We start from the raw sequence: 16,064 nt of genomic DNA, 5'->3' as shown, positions 1-16,064 counted from the left end.
TAACATTTAGAAACAGAGCTTGTAAATAGCTTGCATACGTCTAGACAATATTGAACATCCATTAGAAATAGACACAGGCTTGTTTACAGCAAAGAGAGATATACCATTGCAAGAGATACTGCAAAATTCACTCCACTTCTAGCAATTAAAATGATAAAAAGCGGAGGCAGTTTAACTATGGCAATATTAGAAAGGGGAGAGGTGGTTGATAATGAAATGGAAATATTAGAAAGGGGGAGGTAGTTGATAATGAAATATAGTATGGCATGTTTTTAGTAGAGCAACTTTGGAGGTATCATTACATTTAAGATAGAAAAGTAAAGTAAGTAGGAAAGTGAGAATGGTTGGAGCTACTTGGACTGTTTTAAGGAGTATTAGTTTTGGATAGATAGAGAGTGATGACATTGTGATGGAGAAGGGCAGTGACATAGTGGCTATCTTATTAGAGAGAAGAAGAGATTCAGTCTTGTCACTTAGGACCTATGAGTGATATAATTCATGTGAACAAAGTTACACCTTGTGGTTTAGTAAGTATATTTCTGGCCCAATGGAGAAAAAAGGGGAAAGTGGGAAAAAAAATCTATTTGGAGAAAAGAAACAAGTGTGTCCTTCCCAGTTCTTTCCCAACTGCTCATTTTGTTTGGAAGATAACTCAACCATTTTGTCTGCTATTTTGGGAGTTTTCTGTGTGATTTCCAAATTTCTGACGTAGTTTTGACTTAGTAGCTGATTTTACTGTTATATGACTGTATGTATATCTTTTCACTATTTTTACAATATAAGAAACTATTTTCCATATTTTTTCTTGGAGTCAAATATGGCACTGGAGGACAAGCATGATGCAAATGCAAGTGTCTGGGCCTTGGCTACCACCCAGATGCTTGCATTTTTGGAAACTTTTTATCCAGCAACTTTATCTCACAAATGCAAAGTTCTTGCCCATTTTGAAGGCAAAATAAAACTAAAAATGGACAGAAAAGAGAAGGAATCTTGTCATTCTCATCTCATAAAAAGAAAAAGTAGTTGCATTATTTATGTCCTTGTCACAGGAGTGTGAGCACTGTTGGCATTCTTCACTGTTATGATGTTCCTCTTCAGCTGTGTAATCTACTTGTTAGTTAGATTTCCCACTCTGTGATCCACAGATGCTTTACCAGAAGTCAAGGAGGTCACCATCCACACTCATTATTTAGCTGTCAAATCAGCTGCTACTGTTTCAAGAGCTTCAGTGGAAGTTATTTTAAGCGTAACCATGTTATCAAGGAATACTGAAATAAAATTTCTCTTTCACTTTCAGTCTCGCACATTATGTAAGTATAAGCAACAGTCATTAAAACATTGACTGGATACCTCATTGGTCTTGAGTAATTGCATACCATCTTGATACATGATAAATGGATTTCATTTTCTTCCAGAACAGTTGCGTTCGTATTAAAATTTCATTTTATGCTGATAACAGATAAAGTGTATATGTGTGTGTGTATATATATATATATATATATATATATATATATATATCTATATCAAAGACCAGTATTAAAGCCATCAACATTAAAGTCATGTATCTGTCGTACTGCTGCTTCTGAAAAATATAGTCTATAACCTGAACATTAATAATCACAAGTCAACCCTATGAAATTATACATTAACAATTATTTTCATCTTCTAGTTAAAACATTAAATTTTGTGTATATTAAACACATATATCTCGTCTTTATTCAGTTACCAACATAAAGATGGATTAAAATGCCCATCAGTCTAAAAAAATCTAAATTTGTGTTCTGAAATCCAGTTTCCAGCAGACAGTATCATTGTCTTTCATGTTATCATGAGATAACAACATGCTTGCCTCTCCCATATTTTCCTAGTCATCTCTTACCTTAATAATTATTTTTATTGACTGCAGCTAAAGAGCATTTACCCAGACATTGTAAAGTAAAAACAAACTGAAAACTCCAGCAAAGCTAGAACTTCAAATAAGTGACCTCCCAAACCTCTTGTATCAGAGGCACATGGGATATATGCAAGTGATCCTTATGAACATCAGGTGTTTCAGCTAATTGGCAATTCTGAACACACATGACTTGTTTCGTCATTTTAATGGACAATTTCAGGCCAATAATATGCATATCCACAGCTAGTGGGGTTTGGCTTTATTGGCCTGAAATTGTCCATTAAAATGACGAAACAAGTCAAGGGCGTTCAGAATTGCCAATTAGCTGAAACACCTGATGTTCATAAGGATCATTTGCATATATCCCATGTGCCTATGATACAAGAGGCTTGGGAGGTCACTTATTGGAAGTTCTAGCTTTGCTGGAGTTTTCATCTTGTTTTTACAGTTTGTTTTTTTCAGTGACCTTCTCACTCATTGTTTTAGTTTGTTGTTTGGGATATTTTTGCAGTGACCCTAATGATAATGGACATCAGCTGGGTATAACAGCCTTGTGTTTGTAATGCTTAGTCAAACACTCTGCTTGTACTGTGCTGATAAGGTTATAACAAGGCTGAAATATGCATATCTGCGGCTAGTGGGGTTTTGTTTTATTGGCCTGAAATTGTCCATTAAAATGGCAAAACAAGTCCTGGACGTTCAGAATTGCCAATTAGATGAAACACCTGATGTTCATAAGAATCTTTTGCATATATCCCATGTGCCTCTGATACAAGAGGTTTTGGAGGTCACTTATTGGAAGTTCTAGCTTTTCTGGAGTTTTCATTTTGTTTTTACTGATTAGTTTTTTAGTGACCTTCTCACTCATTGTTTCAGACATTGTATAGTGTAATCAGAACTAAATCTTGTTTCAACTATAATTACCTTTGCAGGCAGAATTACAGAAAGGTTCAGAAGCATCCGTAAAGTAAGTAAGTGTAGTAAGATCAGCCTATTTTTAAGAATTGTTTCAAGTTCCAAACCTTATCTTGGTTTCACAATTAGCTAATGTCATTATCTTAAAGGGGAGGGCAGTAACTAATCGAACAGCATAGAATTTTAACCAGTGGAATCTCTGAATATTTCTGGAAAACTGTCATATCACATCTCTGGTAATCATGTAGTCCTTTTACATTTCATGTTGTTCATAAAAAAAAAAAAAAAAACATCTCTATGGGTGTCTTTTTATGATGTTTTTTGAGCACTTGAGAGTCTGACTTTCTTCACTGATCAACCTACTGTTTGTTTTAAATATAGATTTTCTTCAGCAACATTTTGCTGTTAAACCTAATAAACTATTATCCCCTATATTGTAAGGTAATAGAAGAGACATGAAGAAACAGTATATTACATGATAAGACTGGGGGGGGGGGGGCAATCATAACTTCACAACTCATCCATAATTTTGCAGGCTTGCTTTTTATGCCCACTGAATGAATTGAGAGTTGTTCTTCAGCTAAAAGAAAAACACTACCCTGAAGTAGCAATTTGTCTGTACTTCAAAGAATAACAATAAACAAAACAGACCAAAGGCCAAGGAACTAGGAACTTTAACATTTATGTAAAGTCACACAGAAAGTAGTAAATGAATTTGTCTTGAACAAAGACATTGCTCAAGGTGAAATTGCTTCCTACTGTCTGATTTTTATATTATTCTCAGAGCTATTGGTTAGCTACAGGAACAAGATTATGCAGCTCTTCAACATGCTGAGAGTGATGATGAATCCTGAGCAGTTTCAGTTCATCCCACCTGCAGTTCCTAAGATGGAACATGGAATGAATGTTGGACTTATTTTTCTGTCCTCTCTGAGGCTAAAGACGGTAATGGGCACCTTTCCCTTTCTGACCCAATACAGTTCCTTCCCAGCTGATAACAGCTGGCTTTCCAAATGCACAGTTTGCCAGGCTCAACTGGAAGGACTCATAGTGGTCCCTGTTGTTTTACTGGAATCAGCATCTGGACAAAGTTGAAGACAAAATTCACTTGCACCCTAAGGTTCTGTGGGAGTGGATATGATTGATGGAGTTATTCAGCCTTTTCTTTAGGTGATATTGGAAACATTCATGTCAGATACACCCATATTGGGGTGGATAAAACATTTCCTCTCCTGGTTGACCACAAGACCCTGTTCCTATCAAGAAATTATTTTCCTCTTCAGTGTGGTGAAGTTGAGGGCAGTTCATTTTTTTCTCTAATCCTTCTGGGACTTTCTCCCTCTTAGCCCCTTCTTGGTCAGGATATGTAACCTACTTCTGCCTTTCTACATCAACAAAGATGGTGGTACTCTGAGTTCTCCTTTCCTGGAGGCCAGAATAATTTGACATTGGGCCATCATCTTTGAATTGCTGCTTGTCAGTAGCACATTCTAGAGGTAGAAGCCTTCAGTAGGAGAGGTCCATCAAATTCTTAATCAAAACTAAAGTAAGAGGTGCTTGTAGAACTCTTTAAGGAGTGATTCATTCCTAAAGTAGATCTCTGTGTACCTCTAGTCAAGAGCAAAGTCACCACACTTCTGCTCACAAGGGCCATGTTCAGGGGTGATCTGTTCAGGTTTATTTTTCCTCTCTTAAAATGATGGGAGTTTGTGTGCTTTCTCACGAACACGTCGCATTCAGTTGATCTTTCTGAAGTTGTAAAATGGGGGTCCTAATTTTGACAGCACTCAATTGGACTTCTCAGATTTTGTTTTTTTCTGCTCCACTAACTGTCCAGCCTCTGTGTCATCTGTTTCCTTCACTTTGGAATTTTCTTACACAAGACATGGGTTGCAGTTTGCACTGGAGCCTGGCAGTGCTAAAGTGTGAGGTCAGAACACCAGCCAGGTATAGTGTCATATGAGTTCTCTTGGCTACTAGGAAGTCAGATGCCAGGTTGATGCATGCATCAAAGTGGAAGAGATTTGTTTTGTGTAGCCAGACAAGGGGGTTAATCCCTCCTGTTGAATGGTTTCTGTTATCCAGAACTACTTGCTGTATTTGTCTAGCTCAGGATTAATGATTAAAGTTCATCTTCCCACTTTGTCTTTGTTTTGTGATACAGTGGGTGGATGATGTGGTATCCATGTGGATCTAGTTAAATGAAGACTATTCTGAGAGGTATTTTCCACATGTCTGCATTTACAAATCCTCTCAAGAGATTTAAGTTTTAACTTGGAAAGGCTGATGCCTCCTTTCCAACAAGTGTCTTCCTGTGTTTTTTTTTTTAATATTGGAAATATTTTCTTTCTGGTGGCTGTTACTTCAGTCAGATGAATTTCTTTAAGTTACAGGCTATCAAGGCAGAAGAATCCATGTATGGCTTTTCGTAAAGATCAGTCACATTACACAGAAACCTGTGGTTCCTGCCTGAGTTGGTGTGAGGGTTTTCTTTAAACCAGTCTGTACACCTGACCATATATTTCTCGGAATAATCTAATTCTTATGAGACTCTGCTTAATAAGTTAGCTGTTTTAAGAGCACTCTGTATTGTCTGTGTCTGACAGCTATCATGAGGAAGATGAAGCAGCTGAATGTATCCTTTGTCAAGAGCAGGCAAGTTAAGTAAATTTTGAAGGCCATGTCTACTTGGCTAGGGAATTATATTTGCCATTGCTGTGGCTTTGCTACCAAGCCCATTCTTAGTAACTTAAGGCCATTCTTCGCTGTGAGTTTTGCTACTTCCACTGCATGTTCCAGATGTCTGTCAGTGCAAGACTTCTCTGCCCCAGAAACCTGGCCCAGGTTTCAGATATTCACAGAACACCACTGCTTGTTTCCCTAGAGTATCCCAAACCCTACCCTGACACCATAGAGTGTTATTCAAATGCTTTGTCCTGTCTGCTTAGTGATTTCATCACAGCTCATTGACATTGTGTGTGCCTTCTGCTATGTAGTTGGACTACGAATTGGTCCCTAAATTTGAAGTTCAGAGGGCATACACAAAAATTGACTGGCAACTCTATGAATTGCTTTGTGAAGGAGTAATTAACTACTTGCTTGGGCATAGGACTGCTGATTCCTATTTCTTAGTCTCTCAGATCTTCTCACCTCATCTACCATCTCCGGGGGACTCATTCTAATTGTACCTCCATCTCTATCTAAAATGGGGAATTCCTCATCCAAAAAACTGTTTCCCCTGTCCTCATACTGCCTATTGATGTAATTATAACTATTATGTCCATTAAACCTCCCTTGGTTTTGTTGTGTATATCCACCCTTGTGATGTACATAATCTGGGTGCATAAATCTATCACCTGGTCGTGTCTGTTTGTTAAAAGGTCGTTGTTTGTATCTAGGTATATTAGAATTTTTAGTATTAAAATTAAAATTTTCACCATGTACATAGGCTGTCCCTGCATTATACTCATTTAGGTCCCTATTCAGTTTCTGCCTGCCTTCACTGGAACAAGGAAAACCTTCATTGTGCCGGAGACTTTTTGTTTAATTTCGTGGGTGTTCTTGTTTTTTGATTTTATATGTTATCTTAACAACACCACAACTTTTTTGAAATTCACTAGTAAGGCAGACAGAAATACCATTAACTATTTGGATTTACAGTTATACACTAAAGATGGGAAGGTACAATCTAAATTATTTAAGAAGAAGTCATACAGTAACACATTTTTACACTACGAGAGTTGCCATCCTTATTATGTGAAAAAGAATGTGGTAAAGGGCCAGATGATTAGGGTATCACGTATAGTTAGTGAAGATAGTAGATTCTTGGAAGAACTGGAGGTATTACTTGGCCTGTTTGTTGAATGGCATTATCCAATGGATTTACTAACCTTGATTAAAAAGGACATCATTGGAAGAAGGGACATAGACTTCAGACCCATTTTGTCAGACAGCCAAAGGGACACAGAGAATAACAATATTCATAGACATAAAGTCAAGAACAGCCAGACAGGCATGGTTTTACAACACAACACCATAGCCACTAAGGTTAAAGATAATTATCCAATCAACATGTCAAAATGTACTTCCCACAGACATGTAAGACACACTAGGAAAGCACCCTAAATTCATCAACAGTAGGGGTCTGAATATTAAAGAACATTTGGAGAGAATATCCACACCCTACTAGTCAAAGGCCAGCTAGGATGGCCAAATGTGGCAGTTGCAAAGCATGTAAATACATCAATGATGGCCCATATGTTCAAGTGGGCAATTATAAGAGGTCTTTGAAGAGCCCTGGTTATTGCAGTTGTAACACCAGCATGGTTATATATGTGGCAACTTGTCTATCCTGTCCAGCTTTCTACATTGGAATGACCACAAGAAAGTTGAGACAAAGGATTATGGAACATAACAGCGATATTAAAAACAGGAAATCAACTAATTCCTTATTCAACCACAGTAAGGAACATATCAATTACAAAAAAAATGTCTTTGGTGGCGACTACAAAACCATTCTAGCAGTCAGGGAATGCTTGTGGCAAATACGACTGGATGCAAGCAATGCACTTGGCATTAATGACACCTTATCCCTAGCTTGTATACTAAAACATAAGGTTTCATACATTTAACAGTTTGAAATTAGAAACAAAATAAAAAAAAATTCAGATTTTTTTTTTTGTATATATATATATTTTTTTTTTATACACACTTTATATTTTATACATATATTTTTTAAATTTCTAAATGTTTTTTCAGAATTCAAATGTTGAAATAATTCACATGTAAAGTAAATATACTACTCATAACTGTGTACTTGTTGTTTTCAAAAAAACTTGTACAAGTTAACACCAAAAAGATAAGGGTTAAATTATGAAGTATACATAATAGAATCATTGTGTCCAATTAGTATTTTTAATTGAAGTGTATATTTAAAGGTTGTGATGAGCTGTGATAAACTGACTCTGAAGATGCCCTACACGGTTGAAAGCGCTTAGTTAGTCAAATGTTTTATGTTAATAAAGGCATGGTGGTTTTACTTCGGCACTGTCAGTGTTTTTTGTTTTATTAGTCAAAAAAAAAAAAGTACCTGCATGTTGCTAGCAGGGGGCAAGCCCCCTGGCACCCTCCACACCCCCTGCTATTTAAATATAACAACTTCGAGAAATTTTACCCTTTCTGAGCTATAGGGAGCTGTCCATTTAGAACATTCGAACTTCCAAAAGTCGGTATTATGGTCTCGGCCATATGAAAGTCGGCCTTTTGGAAGTTTGATCATCTGTAGGGGACCTATATATATCTATATCTATATATAAAACGTAGTTTGTAACAGAGCAGCTACTGGCGACATCTTTCCAGTTTGAAACCCATGATGTTATGTAGTCCTATCTCACCGTAATTCTTGCTGGATGGGTTCGGAGCCAAACCTCGCAATACTAAAGCTCGAGAGCTTTTACTGGCTCGAGGCTATCCCCTATCCCATGGTGCACCACAGCAATTCCCCAGATCTCATTTGCCGCGAAAGCTTCAAGGTTGTCTTCTTTACTGGCTCGTTGGCTAAGTGGAATTTTTGATATTTTTTGCCTTTATTTCTTCTTCTTTCTTAGTAATAGTTTTACCTTTATTAACTAGAGTGATTGTGTGAGTGTTAGCATCCCCTGTCCCTTTCTTTAAGGATTGTACGGCCCATTTAAGTTAGAGGGCCTTAGTTGCCCATTTAAATTAGAGGGCTTTCCTCTCTGTGTACTAGTTTTTCTTCTTTCTGTTAAAGAAAAAAAAAGTTGTACTATTATTATTATATTTGTTTTCATTTTGCTTTCATTAAAAAAACAAAATGTCAAAGGATAAAGGTAGAGAACACACAGAGTACTGCCCTTCTGGTTTTAAAAAGTGTGATGTGTTCCCAGAAAATGTTGTTGACCGACAGTCACACCAGTTGTGTGTATTGTCTTGTAGAGACTCATTGGCAAGAACAATGTACCTTTGTCATGCGTTCAGCACCAGAGTTCTTAATGAATGTAAAAGGAAACTAATTGATAAGGGTCTGATGAGAAGTTCCTTCCAAAAACAGCTGGAACAAGTTCAGATGGTCTCCAAAAATCACAAAAGAAAATCTTCATCGACTTCTGCTTTGGAACCAACAAAAAAATCAAAAGCGACGGAGCCGAAGAGTTCTGCCTTCGATTCTGCTTCTTTTGTCTCAGTGCCGTCTGTTTCATTAGCTCCGAGACAATCATCTTTGTCGAGACATTCACCAATCTTGGAACCAGTTTCAGCAACATTAAGATCTCCTATTTTGGAAAGGAGGAGATCTTCATTTATCTCCACCCATTTCTCCAGGACACTATCTGATGAGGATGTAGAGCGGGTGGTGAATAGGCTGCTCTGTGACCCGGTGCTGGCAAAAATTTTAGCTTCTCTGGACCCAAAGGTTCCAGATCCATCCCATCCCCAGTCTACTGTTCCTCTTCCGACTGCCCTGCTTTCAGAGTCTAATGTTTCGGGTCATATAGTGCTGGAAGCCTCGGTTTCGAGAACTCTTCCTGCTTCCTCGGAACCAATAACTCTAACTTCATTGGCTCAGTCTGGAGCCGAGGGCTCTGGGAGCCAACGCTCTTTGGTCAACTCCGGAAGGGATAGTCACCCCAGTTTTTCTTTGGATCCGACCCTCCCTCTCTGTGCTTCGGCTCGTGTGAGTTCAGCTCTCACGTCCACTTTGGAGCCTGCTCCTCCTGTTCGGAGTCGACCTTCCGTTTCCTCGGAGCAGAGGTCTTCTTTGGAGCAAGGTGGTAAGGCTTTCGATCGATAGAGAGAGCTTTGTCAAGTACTAAAGCCCTGCCATTGGACCCAGTGTCCCTCCAGCAGCCGGTAGCAGCCTCTTCTCCCCCACCTGCCCCTAAGCGTAGAGAACCAGAGCCCCCATAGGAGGTGTCCCCTCTTCCGAAACTTCCCCAGATTACCCCACTGGAGAGGTCCCTAGGAAGAGAGTTTGTAAGAGGAAGCATATTGACTCACCCAAGTCTATCACTTCTGACACTGATTTGGATGAGTCAGAAGGGTCCCCAAAATCCTCCTCTAAGGATGAGTCCTTTGCGGACATCCTAGAAATCCTTAAACAGAGGGGTGATTGGAAGACCTCTAACCCTACTGAGGACGAAGCAGTGTACCTTGAGGCTTTTGGTTCCTGACCTTCCACCTCCTGGGTGACACTGCCATATGACCAACTGTTAGAGGTCATATCTCGGAAAGTTTGGATCTCTCTGGACACAGTGGAGCCTGTCCCCGAGGAGGCCTAATAAATTTATTACTGCTCCAGAAGACAAAACCTTTCTAACCAGGGGAGTACCTGTGGATGCTATGGTGGTAGCAGCAGCAACAAAGAAGGAGTTATCTGAGAGATCCTCAGATATCCATCCTCCTAATAAAGAGTCTAGGACGATGGATAGGTCAGGACGAGTACTACCATATCAAAATGGACAGGTGCTCCAGAAGACATCTGCACTTGCGACTAGGAGCCAGTCATTTTCAATTTCGAGCACCACCCTTTGGCCTCACTACAGCCCCCAGAGTTCACCAAATGTATGGCGGTGGTCACGGATCACCTGAGACGTCAGGGATTCCGGGTGTTGCTACCACCAAGCACCAACTAATCAGAGCTAGGGATGAGACTCTGTCCTTGTGCGCCGGATTAGGAATTACAGTAAATCTAAAAACATCCGCCTTATCTCCGTCGCAGCATATTGTCTTCTTAGGCTCAGACCTAGACTCAACCACCATGACAGCAAAACTGACACCAGAAAGGATGGAATCGTTGCACAACCAAGTCATACTCTTGCTAACCAAAGACAAAGTACAGGTCAGTATAGTTCTTCAAGTTCTAGGTACTATGGCATCCACCATTCGCTTAGTTCCCCTAGCCCGTCTCCACATGAGAGTGCTTCAGTGGCTACTATTTGCCCAGTGGTCAATGCAGGATCTACCCTTGTCCCACCAGATACTCATTACATATTCCTACAAGAAGGATCTAACATGGTGGTTACATACAGATCAGCTTTATCTAGGTTATCCCCTTGTTCTCCCTCAACAAAATACAGTCTTGACCACGGATGCTTCACAGATAGGGTGGGGGGGCAATATCTGGGAATGACGGTCGAAGATATCTGGCAGGATAACGAGAACCACTTGCACATAAATGTTGTGGAGATGAGAGCAGTGCTATATGCGTTGCAAGCACTTAAAAGTTCTTTTCCCACCGGGACAATTGCAATTCAGTCAGACAACTTGTCTGTAGTGTGGTACATAAACAGGCAAGGGGAAACCAAGTCTTACCCACTTTGTCGAGAGGCACAAAGAGTATGGAAATGGACGATGGACTCTCAATGTTTTCTGGTAGTAACGCACATTCTGGGGAAGTCCAATGTGATAGCAGACAAACTGAGTCGAGCAATTCTGATGCCTCACAAGTTGTCCCTGAAAACAGAAGTTGCAGAAGAGATTTTCTGCAGATGGGGCCACCCTTCCTGCGATCTATTCGCCAAGTACATGAACGTCAAATGCAGCAACTACTTTGCCCTCATTCCCCATCCAAGGATGTCACCCAGGGATTCTCTGGTCCACAATTGGCCTCTGAGACTTCTTTACGCTTTTCCACCATTTCCTCTCATACCGAAAGTAATTCAGAAAGCAAAACTGTTGGAGTACCCTGATCCTCTTTGCTCCTTACTGGCATCGCCAAGTCTGGTTCCCCTTCCTGTGGCCTTACCTTTTGGAGGAACCATGGATTCTGGAACCATCTCCAGACCTCCTGATTCACCAATCAGGACAGTTCTATCCTACCATCCAAACCATGAAATTGACAGCATGGCTGCTCCAGTTCCAAGAATAGCCAGGTGTATATCCCTTTCTCCGACTGTAAAACACATCCTCATTTCTTCCCACAAACCTTCCACCAGAAAATTATACTCCAGCAAATGGAAAAGGTTTTCTGTTTGAGCGGAAAAACAAGGCATAGATCCCTACTCAGCTCCCATAGATTCTATCCTGTCCTTCCTCGCATCTATTTTTCAAGAAGGAGCTGCAGCTGCTACCACTAGAGTTCAGTTGGCTGCCATCTCAAGTTATCTTTTTGGGAATATGAGAAATTCTGATCTGAAGTAGGGACTTCATTTGTCAGCAACCTTTGGGTCTTGGATCCGACAACTTATTTTACAGCTTATGGATCCGAGCTCCTAGCTTCTCCCCTTACCTATAATCCCCTGCCAACCCTGATTGACCCCAGATCTAGTTTGTTGCTCTTAGAAGAGACAGCTGGATTTCAGAGCTCCTGGCAACTTATCAGATAAGTCTTGAAAAAAACTTGTCAATATAGAAAATTTTTTGATTTACTTAAACAGTGTGTGTGTTTAGGATCCCTTTTTGTTAATTTTATTAATTTTTAGTGTAATTCCTCCCCTCGCTGGTTCGTAGAGTATGTGTGTGTTGCTTGTGTTTTTGGGGCCTGGTGTGTTTGTGTAGTTACTTTATTTTTTTCTAATGTCGGAGGCCCCAAAACCCATTTTTTCTAAGTGCACCAAGTGTGGCCATAAGCTTTCACCGGCGGATGGCCACACTCTGTGTGTTCGGTGCCTTGGGGTTGAACACCTGTCCTTGGGGTGTTCCATTTGCGCAGCGTTCAACCCCAGGGCACTGAAAGAGCGGAGGTCGAAGTTGGTTCTGGCAGGACTTTTGCCCCCGGATCCGGCTTCGGCCTCTGGTACTCCCATGGCTCCTCCTCAGTCCTTGGTGGTAGCCACTCCTGCCCCCCTTCCCCTGGCCGGGACTCAAACTCCCACTAAGATGCCGGAGGAAAGGGAGGCCAGGAGGGAGAAAAGGAGGGAGAAGCACCACAAGCGGCAGGCCGAGGCCTCCGCTTCAGCCCCCCCCCCAGCTAAGCGGGCTTCTCCCTCCACGGCTTCCAGGTCCCCTCCTCCTCTGATCCGATCCCCTTGCTTTTCCCCGGGACCCAAGGAGGAGGAGACCCGATCTCCGTCGAGGTCATTGAGGCAGCATTCCCGGCCCGCCTCGGTGGCCTCGTCGAGATCTACTTATAGTCTTTCTGATGCAGACTTGGACCAGATGATGAGAAGGTTCATCCAGGCCCAGCTGCAGATGGGAGTGTTTGCCTCCCTTCGGGGGGAGCTCGACACCTTTTTTTGCCCCGATAGCTCCTTCTCCGACCCGCTTCCTGGGTTTGGCGCCGGGCAGCCTTGGAGCTGGGGGTGGGTCGGCGCCGACAGTACTGGGTACTTCGGATCTGACCCTGTCCTCGAGTCTGTCGGGTCCTTCGTTGGATCCGACCTCTCGGAGCCGTGGGCCGAGCTTCGGATCCGAGGGATTCAGTGTGCCTTCGGCTCCATCCAGGTCGGAGCACACGGGTCCTTCGGATCCAGTGGCCTCTGCACCGGTTCCAATCCCTTCATCGGATCCGAGTGGGAGCCGGCTTTCGGATCCCAGGGAGAGAGGCTCCCCCTCGGCCTTCGATGTAGTGGAGAGGGCTCTGTTGAGAGCATCCGGACCCCCGGTCCTTGCATCGGCTCCACCCTGCACTCCCTCTCTGCTGGGTCAGGCTTCCATCACCCGGCAACAGGGACAGCCTGCTTCGATGTCCCAGGTTGTTCCACTGGAACAGGATATTGCTGGTGAGACCTCCTCGGACAGTCCCCCCGAGGAAGTGCCTCGCAAGCATAAGTGTAAGAGGAGACACGTGGACTCCCCCGAGTCCTTAACAGAGGACACGGACTTGGATGAAAGGGAAGGCTCCCCAAGGTCACCCCCCGAGGATGTCTCCTTTGGAGACATCATGGAAATGCTCAGGATCGGGGGGGGGGTGGTCTGCCCCCAAGGTTTCCTCCCACGAGTCCGTGTTCCTAGAGGCATTCGAAGCAGGCCCGTCTACCTCTTGGGTGTCCCCTCCAGCCGACCCCCTGGTGGACCTTACCACCACCAGGGCGTGGAAGGAGCCGGACACTGTGAAGCCAGTCCCCAAATGCCCGGATAGAATTTTGAGTCCCCCTGCAGACCGGTCCCATTGGAGCAAGGGTCCCCCCGTAGATGCCATGTTGATGGCGGCAGCCACGAAGAAGGAATTAGCTCAGGAGAGCCCCTCGGTCCATCCACCAAGCAAGGAGTCCCGCTCGATGGATCGCCTCGGGAAGTGGGTATTTAGTTCAGCGACCTTCTCAGTAAGGTCCCTGAACTACATGGCACATGTCATCAGGATGCAACGAGATCTTATCAAAGAATATGCTGCTTCCCCCCCAGAGTCCATGTCGGCAGAGGACAAGCAGTTGTACTCCACTCGTATGGCCATTCTAAGATCTGTTTCAAATACCTCCATGCGGCTTTTGTCCCACGCCACAGAGGGAGGTGCTAGAGCCAGCAGAGCGGGTCTAGTCATGAGACGTCAGGCCTGGCTCCGACATTGTGACTTCGCGGAGCCCTTTAAGGCGTCCTTTGCGGATGCCCCTTTGATGGTTCTGCCTTGTTTGGCAAGACCATTCGCGAGACACTTGTCCAGAGCGAAAAGGACGGGAAGACATTGTCTGCTGTCGGAGTCTGCTTCTCTGCTCCCCAGAGGTCCTTCTCCAAGAACCAAAAGCGACAGAAGAAGATGTGGTTCCGGAAATCGCAACATTCCCATCCTGCAACAGACAACCAGTGCTTCCGTGGCAGAGGAGGACAGGGAGGACGCCGCCCTAGAGGCAGAGGGGCCCCGAGAAATTTTGGGTCCAGAGAAACCTTCTCTAATCGGCCCACGCAGCAGCCCTGAGGGGTTGCCCGACTGCTCCACTCTGGATGCAGTCGTGGGGGCGCTTCTCGAAGCACCTGGCGGCTTGGGAGTCCATTACGTCAGATCGCTGGGTGCTTCGTATCATATCCAGAGGTTACAAAATCCCACTGCACCATGTCCCTAGACTCAAAAACGTCCCCGATGTACCACCCGATCAGAGGGAGGCAGCAGCTGCAGAAATTCAGCAGCTGCTAGAAAAAAGAGCCATCCAGCCCGTCCCCCCAGATCAACTCGGATTAGGGTTTTACTCCAGGTTCTTTCTGGTGCCAAAAAAGACGGGGGACTTGAGACCGATTCTCGACCTCTCACTCTTGAACCTGTCAGTAACCAAAGAAAAATTCCAGATGGTCACCCTTCAATCCATTCTCCCCCTCTTGTGGGAGAGTGACTGGATGTGCTCAATAGACCTCAAGGATGCGTACTACCACATTTTAATGGACAGACGATCCAGGAGGTTTCTCCGCTTCTGGCTGGGAGCCAGTCACTATCAGTTCAGGGTCCTTCCCTTTGGTCTCACCACAGCCCCCAGGGTGTTTACCAAAGTGTTAGCAGTGATAGCGGCCCACCTGAGACTCCAAGGAATGCAGGTCTTCCCGTACCTGGACGACTGGCTCCTGTCTGCCCCAACAAGGCATCTACTCTGCACAGCCAGAAATCACTTTCTCTGGCTAGCTCCCCATCTAGACATTACGATCAACATGGACAAATTTTCCCTTGCTCCAACACAAGTGATAGATTTCATAGGACCAAACTAGATACGAGAAGTCTGCGAGCGTTCCTCACTTCGGAGCGACTTCAAAACCTGAGACTTCATGTGCGGGCCATCCTCCAATCAAAAGCCCCACCGGCGGAATTGGTCCTGAGGGTGCTAGGCTCCATGGCAGAAGCAGTAACTCTTCTTCCATACGCTCGTCTGAATATGAGGGTGCTACAGTGGACCCTTTTAGTCCAATGGTCCTTTTTGTTTCTCCCCCATAGTCACCCTATCTCACTCAGCAGGGCTTGCAGGAGGGCCCTCTTATGGTGGCTCCAGTCCCCGGACCTCCATACAGGACGACCCTTCTGCACGCCACCTCCCCTCGCCAAGGTAACCACGGACGCCTCTCGCCTCGGGCGGGGGGGGGGCATTGCTCAGGCAGAACGGTCCAAGGCACGTGGAACGACACAGAGACCTCCTTGCATGTCAACGTTCTGGAGATGAGGGCGGTGCTGTTGGCGTTGCAAGCACTTCAGAACCTTCTCCCCGTAGGAACTATTGTGATACAGACGGACAACATGTCAGTTGTCTAGTACATCAACAAACAGGGGGGAACCAGGTCCTACCCTCTCTGTCGAGAGGCCATGAGGTTGTGGGAATGGGCGATCTCCACCAACCGCTTCCTTATCGCAACGCACATTCTGGGACGGTCCAACATTCTGGCGGACAAG

General features: G+C 43.8%; 1 protein-coding gene across 1 annotated transcript in view; it reads left to right on the top strand.

Annotated features, from left to right (window-relative positions):
* Window positions 1-16,064, top strand: part of DNAAF9 (dynein axonemal assembly factor 9) — a 2,711,795-nt gene that overhangs the window by 2,045,520 nt on the left and 650,211 nt on the right. The window lies entirely within an intron of this gene.

Source organism: Protopterus annectens, chromosome 2.part2 (assembly GCF_019279795.1).
Source record: "Protopterus annectens isolate FY-2018-M chromosome 2.part2, PAN1.0, whole genome shotgun sequence".
NCBI classification, from domain to species: Eukaryota; Metazoa; Chordata; order Ceratodontiformes; family Protopteridae; genus Protopterus; species Protopterus annectens.
The sequence above is the reverse complement of the archived record's forward strand: the minus strand, read 5'-3'. Positions and strand labels throughout refer to the sequence as shown.